The sequence below is a fragment of the Chiloscyllium plagiosum genome, unplaced genomic scaffold (assembly GCF_037043375.1).
Source record: "Chiloscyllium plagiosum isolate Xiang-an unplaced genomic scaffold, Cpla_swu_hap1 HiC_scaffold_6, whole genome shotgun sequence".
NCBI lineage: Eukaryota > Metazoa > Chordata > Chondrichthyes > Orectolobiformes > Hemiscylliidae > Chiloscyllium > Chiloscyllium plagiosum.
In genome coordinates this window covers 74,482,049-74,499,405 of record NW_028270144.1, presented here as the reverse complement: position 1 = coordinate 74,499,405, position 17,357 = coordinate 74,482,049, and the positions used below count along the sequence as shown (strand labels likewise).

Here is a 17,357-nt window from a genome sequence, read left to right as displayed (position 1 = left end):
ACAATAATGTAGTTAACTCTTAACTGCCCTCTGGGCAATTAGGGATGGGCAATAAATGCTGGCTTAGTCAGCAACATCCTCATCCCATGAACGAATAAAAAGTTGCAAGTATTTAGGACAAACACCAGCCTTCTCTGCGTGTATAAGACTATAAACAATCATGGGCGAAAGTAAGGACTGCAGATGCTGGAGATCAGAGTCAAGATTAGAATGGTGCTGGAAAAGCACAGCAGGTCAGGCAGCATCCGAGGAGCATGAAAATCAATGAAAATCATGAAAATCGGGCAGGAGACCTTCATCAGGACCCCTTTTCCAGCACTACTCTAATTTTGACTAGTATAAACAATCCTGGCAATCTCTTTGGCTCAGTGCTAACTTCCAAATTTGCACAAAATGCATCATCAAGAAACCTTCTACCAAGCACCATTCTTCATTCATCGTTCAACATAGTTCTCACCAGCCTAACTGTTTAGTTATTCTGCAATATAACATATCTAAAATCCTTATCCTCATCTAGAAATCTCTCCATTGCCTTCCACTCCATTATTATTACACCTTTCTCTCATGGATTTATCTTCAAATGTTGATGTCTTGTGCATTGCGTCCTTTGCTACTCTATTACAACCTGAGTTTTCAATATCTCAAAACAGCCCTCTTGAACTTTCACTACTTCCTTCCATTTCTATCAGTATTTTCAAAAAGATTCTCAAAATCCACCTCTTTGATCATGCTTTTTGCCCATCTCTTGTTTTCCATCCTCTGGAATAACCTTGTGTTGAAATATGCTGTATCAATTAAGATAATCCACAAAAGGATCTTATAACTTTTCTTCTTACAATTGCTGATTCTGAGAAATGAGAGCCAAATACTTATTCTGCAGACAATGCAGAGAGCACTTCTCATCTAGTACTGCCTGTGCCTTTGTTGGAATGAACAGACCTTGCACAATAATGCAAAGGCAGTTCATTTAAATACTTCAATGACACTGATAATTTATGTCATGACATGTTGGGAGTACCATGTACAAAAAACAGAAATTGCAGGAAAAACCTAGCAGCTCTGTAGCATATGTGAAGAGGAAGCAAAGTTAATGTTTCGGACCCAGTGAGCCTTCTTCAGAACAGACTGTAGATAAGAAAAGGTTAGTATTTACACTGATGTGGTGGGGGAAGGAGTAACTTGAAGGTTTAAAATCACACAACACCAGGTTATAGTCCAACAGGTTTAATTGGAAGCACACTAGCTTTTGGAGCGACGCTCCTTCATCACTACCACCTGATGAAGGAGTGTCACTCCGAAAGCTAGTGTGCTTCCAATTAAACCTGTTGGACTATAAGCTGGTGTTGTGTGATTTTTAACTTTGTACACCCCAGTCCAACACCGGCATCTCCAAATCAGAACTTGAAGGTGGAGGTGGAGTCCAGAGAGACAGCACGATAGTTGGACAAAGGAATGGGTAAAGAACAGCCTGAGAGAATCAACAGCTGCTTATCAACAGCTAATTAGTAGCTGACAATGAGTTGTTTGTAGCAGCCCATGTGATAACAAGGCCTGGTTTGTGGCAATTGAGATAAGGATATAGAAGTGAAGAAGGGCCTGTGCCCGAAACGTCGAATCTCCTGTCCCCTGGATGCTGCCTGACCTGCTGTGCTGTTCCAGCAATAAAGTTTCAACTTTGATCTCCAGCATCTGCAGACCTCACTTTCTCCTATAGAAGTGAATGCTCAGGCTCAAAAATTCTTAAACTCAATATTGAGTCTTGAAGGCTGCAGGATTCCAGTTTGGCGAGTACAATGTAGTACCATTGGCGAGACCCAATAACTCAGTTTCCTTAGTACTTTTAAAAGCACCACATTTTCAAGAATTACAAACCTGATTACATACATCATGGAGGTGAACTTCAGATAGTTCAATGCAGAACCTGCACAAAAACTCTCCTTTAGGTTCAGTAAAGTATTTTCATGAAATGAGAGCCAGGTTTTTGAATGAAAAAGTGCTTGTGATGCATAAAATATATGATTGCTTGCCTTTGTGAGATGCCTTTGTGTGGGTATCAAATGAGGACTCTGACTCCCAGTCTATCCCCAGATACAGCCTTAGACTGACTACTTGATTGAGGTGTTTGTGTCTCAAGGTAGGGAGTATGCTTAAAGAGAAAGGAGAGGGAAAGTAAAATCTAATTAATTTTAAAACTTAAAATATTTCAATATTCTAACTTTCTTCTCAGAATGGATATTAAATCTAACACGCTGTTGTCTTAATATATTAAACTATATTTTATTTTATACCACTAACAAATTTCACATTTGATATAAATACTTTCAAAGTTATCCTGTTATTCTCTTTTATTTTGCTTCTAACTGTGATACCAATTGACTAAATGTGAACATAAAATGTACTTAAGATTTGCAAATAATTATTAGAAATGCTGAGGGACATTTCGTTTTGATGAAATCTTCATTTCACATAAACATCTACAACTATCCTGCTGCTTTAATTTTACTTCCAGTTGTTTTATTATGTTCAGGACTATCAGCAGGCAGCACTATAAAATTCTTATTGGAGGCATGGAGAGATTTCCTTGTGTACACACCAAACTTGCTTTTGTTGCTAAACAAGTTAAGGCAGGTTTTCAAAGTCAGTCTTGTAAAATCCCTGATCTCAAGGGAGCACCAAAATGGCCATCATCCCTGACAGTAAATCTCCATGTAGGAGGAATCGAATCAAGCTTTCAATAGGTACATATGCCAAATAAGTAGGAGGAATTAAATACCATGAAACCTTTAGAAACCAGGGTGCAAGAAAACACAGAGCAGGAGGGGAGCATCTGGCAAAATGGCAACTAGTTAGCAGCTGCCACGATGACCTCTAACTGCATCCATAGCAACTAGGCTAAAGATGGAGTTCAGTTTTATTATTTTCACACCCACAATGTCAAGCTTGTGAATCCCAGTGCTATTTTGTAGCTGAAATCAGCAGACAGATCTATTCATTGGACCAGAGCCGATATCCTTTAGCTAATGAGTGCAATCATCACTTTCTTGGCAGAAACTGCTGCATGAGGAGATAATATGCACCATAGTAATATTTACCCAAAACATGATGAAATGGTCACAGAAAGGAACAAAAACCTAACTTGAAGCAGAAGTATTTCTGTAGCCTGTAATACTTGATCCATTTGGCTACCTATTTTCCAAGCTCATAAACAACAATATTTTGCTATGTTGGCACTGAAATCTTGGTTTTTAAGGGACTATTATTTCTTCAAAGACTTTGAGAGAAGTGCTTAATGCATAACGTAGAGAAGGAATAAATTTTTATCATGACGCTGTCTAAAATTGATAAAGATCAACAATTAGTCTTGTAATTAAATTTGACCTCCATTTTCAAAAAATATCCAGGATTACACATGGAACACGATAAAATTCACATTGGTAATCTCAAGCCTTTCTTACATACATATCAATCTTTTTGTTTGCTGAGTCAGTTAAGGAGATTTTACAATCAGACATGTACGACCTCTAATCTGAAGGTAACAGCAAGACTATCACTACCAACAATACCTGAAGCAAACCAGCCTTGGAAGCCTATCACCACATCCTCACTCATAGAAGTGCCTTTCTAAATTTTCTTTTCTTCACCATTCAAAAGATCCAATTGCTCACTACGTTGAAACAACTGGGAAACCAGATGGTTTTTGCAGCCAACCCCTTCCACTGCTGTTCTTCTGAAGGAAAGGAATTTGACTTGGAATTCTAACAGTAAGACACTGAAAAACATCAGCAAATAGGACACCTCTCCTTTTCTTAAGGCTCCTTCTGTTTACTCACATCCTAAAAAGCTTAGTGTGGCAACATCTTTCAATTGCTCTATAAAATCAGTTGCCCTACCATCAATTTTCCTGTCTACCATCTACAAGACACAAATCAGGGGTGTGATGGAATATTCCCTGTTTGTCTGAATGAATGCCACTCTAGCAACACTCAAGAAGATTGACACCACCCAGGACAAAGCAGTCAACTTGATTGGCACCGCATTCACAAATATTTAGTACCTCCACCACTGGTACTCAATAGTAGCAGTGTGTACCATTTGCATAATGCAGTGCAGAACTTCACCAAAGATCCTTCGACAGCCCCTTCCAAACCCTAAACCACTGCAATCTAAATACAGTAGCAGAAAAATGGGAGCACCACCACCTGCAAGCTCTTCTCTAACCCACTCACCATTCTGACTTAGAAATACTTCACTGTTGCTTCAGTTTCAGGGTCAATATCCTGGTACTCATTTCCCAGCAGTATTGTGGGTCTACCTACAGCAAATGGGTTGCAGCTGTTCAAGAAGTTTGTTCTTTCTCAGGGACAACTAAAGGCAGAGAATAAATTTTGGCCCAGTCAATGATGCCCACATCCCATGAATGAATAAAAAATAAAATTATGATTTGTTGTTATTTGGTTAGTTGCAGCAAACAGTTAGCCAAACATTGCTTTCAGTATAAATGCAAACGACCCCCTCGCCAGGTGCTTCACTTTCTGAATTTATTTCCTTCAACTCACAGATTTATATCAACATGATTTAAAAGTAGCTGTTGAATCCCTGTTGATATAGGAATATAGTTTAATAATCAAAAGAACTACTCAAGAGATTTAAAAGCTATAGCACCCAATGTCAACAACTGATAATTTAGGTGTCTTCTTCATCTTCTTAGGCAGTCCTTCAGGATTTTTGAAAATTCATTCACAGGATATGGGCATCTTTGGCTAGGCCAGCATTTATTACCTATCCCTAATGGTCCAGAGGGCAGTTGAGAGTCAAGCGTGTCACTGTGAGTCTGGAGTCACATGTAGGCCAGACCAGGTGGGAATTGTAGACTTCCTTCCCTGAAGGACATTAGTGAGCCAGATGTTTTTTTCTGACAATTGACAATGATTTCATGGACATCAGTAGAGTCTTAATTCCAGATTTTTGTTTTTTTTATCAAATTCAAATTCCACCATCTGTCATTGTGAGATTTGAACCCAGGTCTGCATAACCTTAGCTGAGTTTCTGGATTAACAGTCAAGTGGCCATTGGTTAGCTTCCACTCTATTTCAATTGGTTCTAAAATGGCTGATAATAGCACTGCTCACATGAATGTTGGTGGTTGGAGGATTGGCTGGACAAGTTGTCTGGAAGGTTGTGCACTCTCTGTGACACTGTGACCCTGCAATGGTGTGCGCTTGATAAAATTTCTCAATTTGTTCAATGCCTTCCCAAGTAAATCTTCTCAATTTTAATTGCTCATAAGCCACAAAACTGAAGTTGAACAATGACCTGGAGCTCAGTTTCTGAGTGAGAATGCACACAAGTGACTAAAATTGGTGTGATTTTAGTTTTGGATTGAAGGTGACATAGGTTAACAGTTTCCTGCCCAGTCTGTCGATGATCTCTGTGTATGACAGTAATTTGTGAAGGTGAGGTGCAGTTTCGCAGTGATGAAAATGGAGAAGAGAATATGTGCGATGACGCAATCTTATTTGACCCCAATCTTTACTGAAATTGAGTCAGTGATATGTAGTTGGTGTCCTGAAAGGTATTCTTATTATCCTCCAATCCTGTCAGCTGTGATGCAAATGTTCAGCTCCATGCCTTTCTCCTTTGCAAAATGTGAATCACAATTTGGAAAAAAAATATTGTTTCTTATTTTATCCAGTTGTAAGACATTTACTTTTAAGCTTCAATTCTCACAAAAAAATCTAATCATTAGTATAAACATCTCTCCACTTCTCTCTCCCTTCGTAAAATATCTTTGCTGCATGCTATATTGACAGTTGCTGCACCTACCTGTTCAGGAAAGTATGGAAAACAGTCTTTGTAACTACAGGTTGGTGGTGGAGAAAGGTTTGGTAACAAAAATCAAGGGGGAAAAATACAGCCCTTGAATTAATTAAGGAGAATCAACATTGATTTGCAAAAGAGATATCTTGTTTGACTAATCAAATTGAAGTATTTCTTCAAGTGACAGTCAAGGTTGACAAAGGAATGTGATGAATATCATTCATACAGATTTCAATTAAACTTTTGGAAAATGCCAAGAAACAAAACTGAAGTTCAAAGAATAGGTGAGTAAGTTTTTTGTGGAACGCTTCATGAATTTGCATGTCATTTTTGCACACTGGCCATGCTAATCTTCTTGTGTTGTTTCAATTTTAGTGCTTAGCTTGGATAAAAATTGACATAAGGACAGGTAACAGCAAGACAAGTTAAGTGCTTATTTTTTTCCAACTAGAGGGGGTAGACAGTGGTGGTCTCCAAGGGTCAGTGTTAGGCTCACTTTTTTAAAAAAAAGTATGTTATGAAAATTGGAATACAGAGTAAATATGCAACATTTGCCAATTATATTAAACTTGAAGGTTTAATAACACTGAAAATGACACCAATTGATTATGACAGGACAAAGGCTTACAGAACGAGCAGACGTGTGACAGGTATAATTTAACACAGAGAAGTGAGAGGTCATCCATTTTAGCAAAGGGCATAGGGAGAAATATTAGTGACTTTGTAGGGAAGCATTAGTGGAGAAAGAGAGACCTAGGGATCTATGTGCATGAGTCTTTGATAGAGGCAATATATATTGAGAGGGTAGTTTATTTTATTCATTAATGGGACATGGGCATCACTAAGTGGACCAGTATTGATTGCTGATTCCTGTAACCTGCTATCTTGAACCACTGCAGTATCTGTGCAGTAAGTTAGACCCACAATGCCATTAGGGAGAAAGTTCCAGGATTTTGATTGAGCGACAGTGAAAGAAAGGCAACATATTTCCAAGTCAGGACGGTGATTGGCTTGGAGGGGATCCTGCGGGTTGTGGTGCTCCCATGTATCAGCTGCTCCTATTGGTGGTTGTTGCAGTTTGAAAAGTGATGCTGAAGGAGTCTTGGTGAATTTCTGCAGTATATCTTGTAGATGATACATACTGCTGCTACTGAGTGCCAGTGGTGGAGAAAGTGGATGCTTGTTGATGTGATGCCAATCAAGTGGGTTGATAGTGTCAAGCTTCTTGTGAGCTATTGGAGCTGCACACATCCCAGAAAAATGGGAAAATGCCATCGCTCTCCTGACTGCTGTCTTGCAGATGGTAGATAGGTTTTGGAGGGTGAGGGGGCGAGTTACTTGCTGTAAGAATCTTAGCCTCTGATCTTGTAGCCATTGTGTTTGTATGGCTAGTCCAGTTCAGTTTCCTGTCAATGGTAATCCCCAGCTTGTGAATAATTCTGAATTCAGTGGTGGCAACACCATTGCATGTCAAGGGATAATAGTTAGATGATCTTTTGTTGAAAATTATTGTGAATGACTCCACTTTATCTTTTGCACTGATGTGCTGAGTTCTTCCAGTTTTGAGAATGGGGATATTTGTGGAATCTTCACCACCTCCAGTGAGATGTTTAGTTATCCAGCACCAAAACCTGTTTTTGGCAGCGCTGCTGAGCCCAGGTCGGACCATTGATTATGGGATTGCTTATATCACTTGCCACATATGTTCATTTGGCACACAAGTAGTCCTATGCTGTGTCTTTACCAAGTTGACACTTCATTTTCAGGTATGCCCGGAACTGCTCCTGGCATGCCCTCCTGCACTCTTCATTGAACCAGGATTGATTCCCCTGGCTTGATGGTAATGGTTGAGTGGGGATATGCGGGGCCATGAGGTTACAGATTGTATTGGAGTACAATTCTGCTGCTGTTGATGCCCTACAGTGCCTCATGTGTGCCCAGACTTGAACTGCCAGGTCAGTTCAAAGTCTGTCCTATTTAGCATGGTGATAGTGCCACACAACACGATGGAGGGTTCCCTCAATGTGAAGGCAGGACTTTGTCTCCACAAAGATTGTGCAGCAATCACTCTTATCAATACTGTCATGGATAGATACATTCGCAGTAAATTAGTAGGGGTGAGGTCAAGTATGTTTTTCCCTACTATTGGTTCCCTCACTACTTGCTGCCCTAAGATCAAAAGAAACAGGAACAGGAGAAGACTGTTTGGTTCCTTGAGCCTGCTCCGCTATTCAATAGGATCACTGGTAATCTAACATTCCTCACATCCACTTTCTTCCCCTTTCTCTGAAAACCATGATTCCCCTACTGATCAAAGATTTATCTCAGCCTTAAAAATATACAAAAACTCTGTCCCTACTCCCTGGGGCACAGAGTTCGAATGACTCTCAAACCTCTGAGAGAAGAAGTTCTTCCTCAGCTGAGTCTTAAATTGGCACCTTTTCACTCTGAGATTACATTCTCTCGTCCTGGACTCTCTCATGAGGTGAAATATCCTCTTATCATTGACTGACCCAGTAGACTGCAGACCCAGTCTTGCAACAAGTCCTTTAGGACTTAACCAGTTTGATTACCAGTGCTGCTGCTGAGCCTATTGTGGTGATGGACACTGAAGTCTCTGACCCAGAGTACATTCTGCACCCTTGTCACCCTCAGTGCTCCCTCCAACTGCCATTCAACATAGGATTGCACAGTCATTAGACAAGGGAAGGCGGTATGCAGTAATCAGCAAAAGGTTTCCTTAGCTATGTTTGACCTGCTGCCATGAGATGACATGGAATCAATGTTGAGGATTGCCAGAGAAACTACTTCCTAACTGTACACCACCTCTGCTGGGCCTATCCAGGGATTGTGGGTTTGGACATTTTCTGTAAGGTATGATTCCATATGTACAACTTGTCAGGTTGTTGATTTACTAGACACTCTCCCAATTGGGACAGACACTCTCCCAGTTTTTGTACTAGCCCCCCCCTGATATTAGTAAGGGAGACTTGCAGAGCCAGCAGGGCTTTATTTGTCATTGCCGTTTCCAGTGCCAAGGACAATGCTGTGTTCCCATCTGTTTCCATATTTTTTTTGATCATGTTTTTCAGTTATTACAACCGAATGGCTTGCTAGGCCATTTTAGAAGATAGTTAAGAGTAAACCACATTGCTGTAGACTGAAATCACATGTAGGCTAGACCAGCTAAGAACCAAAGACACCCTTCTCTAAAGGATATTAGTGAACATTTGTAATTAGTCAGTGAAGCATATGGGATCTTGCACTGCAGAAAGAGAGCTATTGAGAAATAGAGATGATGTACTGAGCCTGTATTGATTTTTTTCTCATCAACCTGTTCACAGATGTTATTAAATACCCATGAAGCAGGTGGGACTTGAGCATTTTTGGTCCAGAGGTAAGGACATTACAACCATGCCAGAAGGGCCTTTAGAAAGGTCTTCTTATACTCCAGTTAGAATTTTCTGTCCAGTATTGGTCACCGTATTTTACTAAGTATGTGGGTCCTGGATTTGGCACAGAAGCAATTAACCAGAGCAGGGTTTCTCAGCTTTTTCCGGCGTGTGTGTGTGTGTGAGAGTGAGAGAGAGAGAGAGAGAGAGAGAGATGGAGCATGCATGAGCAGAACATGGGTTGTGCAGTGACTAAATTAGGGAGGAACCAGCAGTTTGATCTTCTGGCAGTGGAATAAGATGCAGAGATAACGACAGTGACATGTTGGGACTCATACAAGCTTATGGCAAGTCCCTACTGTAATATTGTTGCATGCTATGAATGTGCATGCACATAAAACATTTTTTATGAGCTCTTACCTTCGAGATAAAGTCAGCAGTGCAAGAGAATTTCACAACTCTTGCTTCACTTTCCTTAAAAGGTGATGTGTGAGAGTCCAGTTTGAGCAGTTGTGATTGAGTCTGCAGTTTTACTTATTGAATTTTGCTACACAATGGAGAGGAGGATGACAATGGCACATTGGACAGAGGTTCAAGACAATGAGGGTGAGTCAGCAATGACAGTGAGGGGATGCTGTGTATTGTCAGGTCAGGAGCATGGAGTAGTAAGTGGGAAAAGTATATCCTGCGTCATGGTGGGGTTTCTGAGAATGATCAGTCAAGATAAGAAAATGGGATGCCTAGAGGATTCTGTCAGTACTGCATTTGTGTCTGCAAGTCAGTTCATTTCAAGCTGTTGACTGGCAGAGTCTTTCCAGGGCTTTGAGTTCACCAGCAACATTTCAATGATTCCACTGAGAACCATCTCAAATGATATATTTTACAATCTGTAGAAGAAGGGTGATCTGAGCCTCCCAGATCTGCAATGTCCCATACAATGGTGAGTACAATACTGGACACAAACTTCTACATTCAATTAAAAATTGAACACACACACACACACACGTATTACTGCCATAATAATGGGGAGGTCCCTAATGCCTGTGTAACAATCGAGATAGGCCAAGTATGAGGCATACTAATGCATTTAGTTCTCTGACTAAGCTACCTTCCATTAAAATGATACATACATTTAGAGAGTTAGCAACTCCTTGGAGAAGGAGAATTGTAACTCCAATGCATATGCTGGCTCCTTTTAGAGGCATTTATGGAAGCCATCCTAGTCAGAGTTTTGTGGTGAGTGAACAAACTTTGGAGGCTCTGTCAGTAAAGCTTAAAATCCCTGGTGGGACAGTGGCAACTTTAAGATGGTACAGTTTTTTCCAGACTGGAGATGTGAGAAGTTTAAAATTACTTACAGCTCAGATTCAGCATTGTTGCCACAGTGAATGGGAACCATGAGGCACAATAATAGAAAAAGAAGTAACGAGGCACCAAAGAAATATTAGTTGAAGGTCATTGGTCCAGGACATCAGAAAATCAGTAAATAAAGCCTAAGCAGATCTGACCTGACAAAGGGGAATAAGTTTGGGAGGCGTTATGATCACAATACACACTGGAATCACATAGTAGGACTATAATTAAAGCAAGAATAATTTTTTGAAGTCACAAAGAAGTGAACCCACAGAAAAGGCAGGAATTCTCCATTTCTTCTGTGAAGGGAAAATCCTCCTGTAAACCATAATAGGCAGCATCACAACTATTACTAGGAAATAAAGAGTCTTTTAAGCAGGCAAATATAAAATTATATTATGAATAAATGATATTAGAAATAGCGTTGCCAAGATGACTTAATTTCAGAGATGGGTGGGCAAAATAGAACAAAGTTGAACATCTTAAGGAAAACGATTTCTGAGATACAAAACAAGATACTTAATCAGAAGCAGAACAAATAAATATGCTTTGAAACAAATTGGGCAATAAAGCTGATGGCATTATTGCTCTCAAAGTGTAAAGGATGCAACAGATACTTTTGAAGATTACTGAAAGTCTTTGTGATTACTTCAACCTCATACCTTATACAATTATTGAAAGAGCAAGATGCAAGCAAAGAGTTTGGCAGATGGGAATCCATTGATAATTTTATTAGTGATTTCCACAGATCAGTGGGGAATATGACGATGGTGATTTCTAGCCGAAATACATACAAAACAGAGTTGTTTTAGATATTGCTATTGCATATTTGTCAGATTTATTATTGTCCAAAGAGATACAAAATAGATATTTACTCAGAAGCAGAACAAATAAATAAATTTCAAAACAAATTTGGCAATAAAGCTGATGCCATTATTATCCTCAAAAGGGTAAAGGACACAACAGATACTTTTGAAGAGCATTGTAAGCCTTTGACAATTACTTTAATCTTGTAACTAATATAATTATTGACACTGGAGAAAACTGTTCAGATGGTGAATGGAACAGATGTATGGAAACAACACAGAGATGATCAAAATTTGTTCAGAAGATCAGTAGAATCTTTAATTCTTAAAGTACAAAACCACATACAACACATGAGAAATGAAGTGAGTAGGACAGGCACTGGACTGTAAAAGTCTTTGTCAGCTCCACGGATCAAAGAAACCTCACAGGCACAGACAGTGCCCAGCTATTTAAAGTGAATGTTTTATCTATAATATAGATATCACTTTCAGAAAGTGTGCCCACTAGGGACACAGTTTTATAAAAGCTACCCACACAAAAAGATTAATGAGAAGGAAAGGTCCACAAAAGAAGAAAAACCTAAAATGTTCCTAGGGCAAATAAATGATCTAGACCTTTGATGATTATGTCGATTGTCATTTCATGTATTTTAAGTTAGACACCAGGGAAAGTGTTACCATATTATCAATGAGTCATGACTAAGAAAATAATGTTAACAAATGACAACAAGGTTCAGAAGCTACAGTTGTTAAAAGCAATGGTATGCAATAAGCCAATTTCTGATATAAGGGAGTCCAAATAGCAGAATACTCATAAGCACTTCACAATAAAATGTACATCTTGACCACAAATATCTTCAAATGGCAGAAGGAGTTAAACAATACAAAGTTAAGAAACAGAAAGTCAAGGGGCATCTGGTTGACAAACAGCCAAAGATCAGTTCAAAGAGTTCATAGAGCTTCCTTGCCTAATAACACAATCGAAATTTAAAAATTGAATCCACTGAGATTAATTATGCTGACATAAGAAATTTGTTTTGAACTGCAAATAAGATGGGAACCTATGACTACATTGTATTGGCACAAATGTTTCCCACTGCGATCAACACTGAGGAGTGCTCAGCCTGCAAGAACCAGCAAGGTTTATGATGAGAAACAAGCAGGGAGATAGCTAATGAACTGAATCCTTCACTTGAGCCAGACAAAGCATATCTGATTTTAGATGCTAAGGTGACAAAGATAAGGCAAGTTTCAACAGAATGTTTGACTTCCTTCTCTTCCCAGGAAGAATACTCAGTAGCTGTTACAGAAATCATGCCAAGCCAGAAACAAGTCTTAAATAGCAGAACCAAGGAATTGAATATGTTGGTTTCACCAACAAAATAATCACTGAGGGTGAAGTAGAATGTCCAAACCCTTGTAAACAAATCTACATGTTTCAGCACAAATCTACAGGCAGATTGAGAATTAAAAATGTGTTTACACAGATTGAGAATTTGGTGCCTATAACTTATGGAAACCATCAGTTTCAATGCTCAACAATTGAAGATACTGCAATAACTCATTTGCCTGCTTCAGGTACAGGATATGGCAAAGAACAAATTTCGCTTTTTCCAGTTTAAAGTAACCTACAGACTTCTGACTCTCAGGAAAAGAACTGAAATGAACAGTCTTCTACACAGTGCTGTAGCAGTCTTCCAAGTCCAAAGAGAACACATGTCTGGAGAATTGTGCGAAGACCAGTTTGGATGAATTTGTGAAGTCAGAAAATGGTAGGGAAATAAGGTAGTGGTAAATATAATTATGTACTCAAATGTATATTATTTACTATGAGAAAATATGCTTGTAGGGAGATATATATCGAGTTGAAAGGATCTGAAAGAATTTACACTGAAGAAGTCCAAAAGCACCACTAAATAGGATGTTTTCACATGGACTTGTAAGCAGAACATCTTAATATCTCAAAGGAGTGAGTTCTAACATCTCGCCCTCCTCAAAGTCTGTGTAACAAAATCTGTCATACCAATGTAGCTGCAACTACTTTTTAAACATGCAATAGATTATATCTTCTCAGCTACAAGATAGTCTTCTCATCAGGGAGGGGAAAGTGAGGACTGCAGATGCTGGAGATCAGAGTCAAAACGAATAGTGCTGGAAAAGCACAGCCGGTCAGGCAGCATCCGAGGAGCAGGAGAGTCAATGTTTCGAGCATGAGCTGACCGGCTGTGCTTTTCCAGCACCACACTTTTCGATTCTGATCTCCAGAATCCTCACTGTCCTCACTTTCTCCTAGTCCATTCCTAATGAAAAGCTTATGCTCAAAACATCAACTCTCCTGCTCCTCAGATGCTGCCTAACCGGCTGTGCTTTTCAAGCGCTATGCTTTTCAACTCTTCTCGTCAGAACAGCAAATGGTTTTCTTCTATCATACCTGACCAAAGGCTTTGTAGTTACCCACATTAAAATAGATTGATTTCAGTAGTCTGCACTGTTAGTAGTAAGTTTGCAGTTGTGTTGCCCATATAACAATGCCCATTTCTTACACTGCAGAGAATAGTGTGCCACAGAGCAATATTCGAGGGATATTACCAACACTTAGTTTCAGAAGATCCATTTTCTTTGGAACAAAGGAGTTTACGAGATTTGAGGAAGGTGTAGAAGAGTATGATGGGTTTAGATAAGTTAGATAAAGAAAAGTTGCTCCTGTTAGCTAATGATACAATGAGCAGGCATCCAGAAATGAAGATTTGTGTCAGGGACACGGGGCAATGTGAAGGAGAACTTAGCTTTGCAGCGAGTAATGGCCTGGAAGTGCAGCATATGAGAAGAGTGATAGCAGAGACCATCAATGATTTTAAAAGGAAGTTGGCTCATATGCAGGGCTATGGAAGTAAAGTGGGGGAATGGCACTGTTTGGATGGTTCTACAAATAATCGGAATGAACGCAATGGCCTAATTGACCTCTGTGATTCTGGGGGTAAATCTTCAGAACAGGGAGGGGAACCAGAAGTGAGGACTGTTTTGCAGACCTTGAACCCTGGGGTAAAGCACTTCGTCAGGGTGACGCCCCTTCATTGACATGCGCATACGTTCCCAATCCAATTAAGGATGGTGGCTAAGTTCCCAAAGCTGGAGGGCCAATCAGAAATCTTTTAGCTCAAAAGGCACAGCACACCGTGGTTGCTTCAACATGCAAATGCCCTCTCAAGAAACCTTTTAAAACTTGAATTTAAAACTGGTTTGTGCAGCCAGGCTGTCACTGTGGATGGTGGGTGGATATAGCTCCCCTACAGGGCAGCATGTGGCTGCTTTTCACCCAGGCAGGCAGGAAGGGCTGTGAGCGCTGCCTAGCCCCTTTGACCTCTCCCTATGTACCCGCTTCCAGGCACCTACAGTGAACTTCCGTGGTTGGGAAACAGGTGGTGTCCTTTAATTGACCACAACCAGGAACCAAATTTGCTGCCCACTGTGTGAAGACGGGTCACCCAGCTTGTTACGATCCTACTTCTGCTAAATGGCTAGCTTTAGGAATAGTGATGGGGAACTAGTGCCCGGCAATCAATGCTGGTATCTTTGTTGGCCTCTGTTTCTGACCTAGTCTGGGCCCAACAAACATACCTATCGCACCACGTTGTTTTGTATTACGTACACAGTTGTTTATAAGGCTCTTCAAAAATCTTCCAGTAGAAAGGTCTATTTTGAGTTTTGATTTAATTACTGATGGTGTGCAATACCTGGTAGCCCACACATGGAAACTGAGGTAGGTATGATTTTAAGATGATTGACACATTTTTAAATCACATTCTTCGTTTGCCCATCAATGCGGTTTGTGAGTTTAAAAGCTACCAGTCCTGGGTTGTCAGATTCACCAGTAATTTAAATTTGTGGGGAAGGGCAGGGATAGCCCAGATGATTTCTGTGGGATCTGCTGACATGATCCTGCCAATGTGACCTTATTTTCTGTTTCTTTTGATTTGATTTATATCAAGCCATCTCTTACACTCGAGTACTTATATCATTATGATTGCTCTACATAATTGAACCAAATTACTTTAAATCAATTTATGAATACCTAATATTCATTTTACGTCAAACTTTCATTTCACGAAGTCAACATTAATTAGTAAAACAAAATTAAGTGCACAAACATTGACCCTTTAAAAAGACAACATATGTATATTTTTATTGCACATATTTTACCCTGTGAAACCTTAAACTTCTTATCATTGAGTGCTTACTTGTTCCTAAATACATAGGAAGCACTGATGCCCTTTGGAGACCGTATCATGATTGGAAAGATGCGTATCTGAGTGGAATGTGTTTTTTGAGCTGTGAAAAGTCAAAGAAAAGTGATTTCTGTGTCACTTTCCTGAACCACTGCAGTCTACTTTACTGTAGGAACATCCACAGTGCTGTTAATGAGGAAGCTGCAGGAATTTGTCCCAGTGGCAATGACCTAACAGTTTTGTATTGCTAAGTTAGGATGCCTGTGACTTGCGTGCATCTTCTGCCCTTGTTCTTCTAGATGTTGAGGGCTTGGAAGGTATTTTCAAAGGTGTCTTGGGCAGGCTGCACAGACAAAAGTGCTGAATACCAGCAGTGAGATGGAAGTGACTGCACTTCACGTCAAAGTAATCTGATCAAACAAATTTTGGATTTCCAGCGTCTTCAGTATTTCGTTTCTATTTTAGTCTCTATCTAGTCTGAACAGGTTTCTTGTGATTTTGAAAACTTCTATCAAATGTCCTGTTGGCTTTTTTTATCTGCCTTCATAACTGAAGATTCTTATCCCTGGGACTATTCTTTAAAATCACTTCTGCACTGTCTAATATGTTCAAATTCTTCCTATAGTGTGGTACCCACAACTTTACATAATACTGTAGAAGTCTAAATACTGTCTGACACAAGTTCACATTAATTCCTTGCTCGTACATCATGTCATCTTGGAATTATATCATTATTGTCACTGCACCAAAATCCAGGAATTACTTTCCTCATACCCTTTTTTCAGAGACCTGACTTTGGAAGGAACAAAGGCTGATTCCTTTTTATCCCTTGGACATGCCACTGTTAAACGTTTGTGACATAATATCCTCTCCTTAGAAGTCTCTGATTCTGGAGTTCAATATGTAATGTTGCTCTAATGTCATGGAACCATATAGTACAGAACCTGCAGTCACCAAGAAGTTCTGAAAAAAATGCATTACCACCTACACTAGTCCCACTTTCCCATTCTAGGTCCATAGCCTTGAATGTTACACACCCTAAAAGCTTATCTCAGCACTTTTTAAAGATTGTGTGGTCACACGCCTCAACAATCCTCCAAGGCAGTGCATTCCAGACATCCGCTCCATTCTCTGGGTAGGAACTTTTCCCTCAAATCCCCTTTAAAGCTCCTGCCTTTCACTTTAAGAGTGAGCACCTTTAGTCTTGACCCTTTGATGAAGGGGAACAGTTGCTTTCTATTCACATGGTCCGTGCCCTTCATAATCTTAAACACCTCTGTCAGGGTCCCCCACACCCTTCGCTGTTCAAAGAAAAGAACCCGAACTTAGCCAGCTTCTTGTCATGACTGAAATGTTCCACCCTAGGCAACATCTTGGTGAATTTCCTCTGCACTCCCTCTAATGCAATCACATCCGTCCTATCGTGTGGTGGCCAGAACAGCACACAGTACTCCAGCTGTGGCCGAAATAAAGTTCCGTAGAGCTCCAACATAACCTCCTTGCTCTTAAAATCTATGCCACAGCTGATAATGGCAAGTGCCCACATATATTCTAATGCCCTTATTAACGTGTCCTGGCACCTTCAGGATTTGGAACTTAAATGCAAAAGGTGGAATTTAAAGCCTCCTTATAGTGGATTTGAAGGTAGGGCTCTTGAGTTGGGCAGAAGGTAGTGGAATGTGAACCCTCTGCTTTTCTACATCCAGCGCAAGAGAGCTCATGGATTGCTACAACACTTAATTTAGGTAGCGCATTTAAGAGCC

At 39.9% G+C, this 17,357-nt stretch overlaps 1 protein-coding gene and 1 non-coding gene across 2 annotated transcripts in view; both read right to left on the bottom strand.

Annotated features, from left to right (window-relative positions):
* The window catches only part of LOC122550661 (PC3-like endoprotease variant B), an 889,929-nt gene that overhangs the window by 268,521 nt on the left and 604,051 nt on the right, over positions 1 to 17,357 (bottom strand). The window lies entirely within an intron of this gene.
* LOC122551207 (U6 spliceosomal RNA) lies at positions 6,111 to 6,213 on the bottom strand. Its single transcript, XR_006312056.2, has one exon. It is a non-coding gene; the product is annotated as a U6 spliceosomal RNA (small nuclear RNA).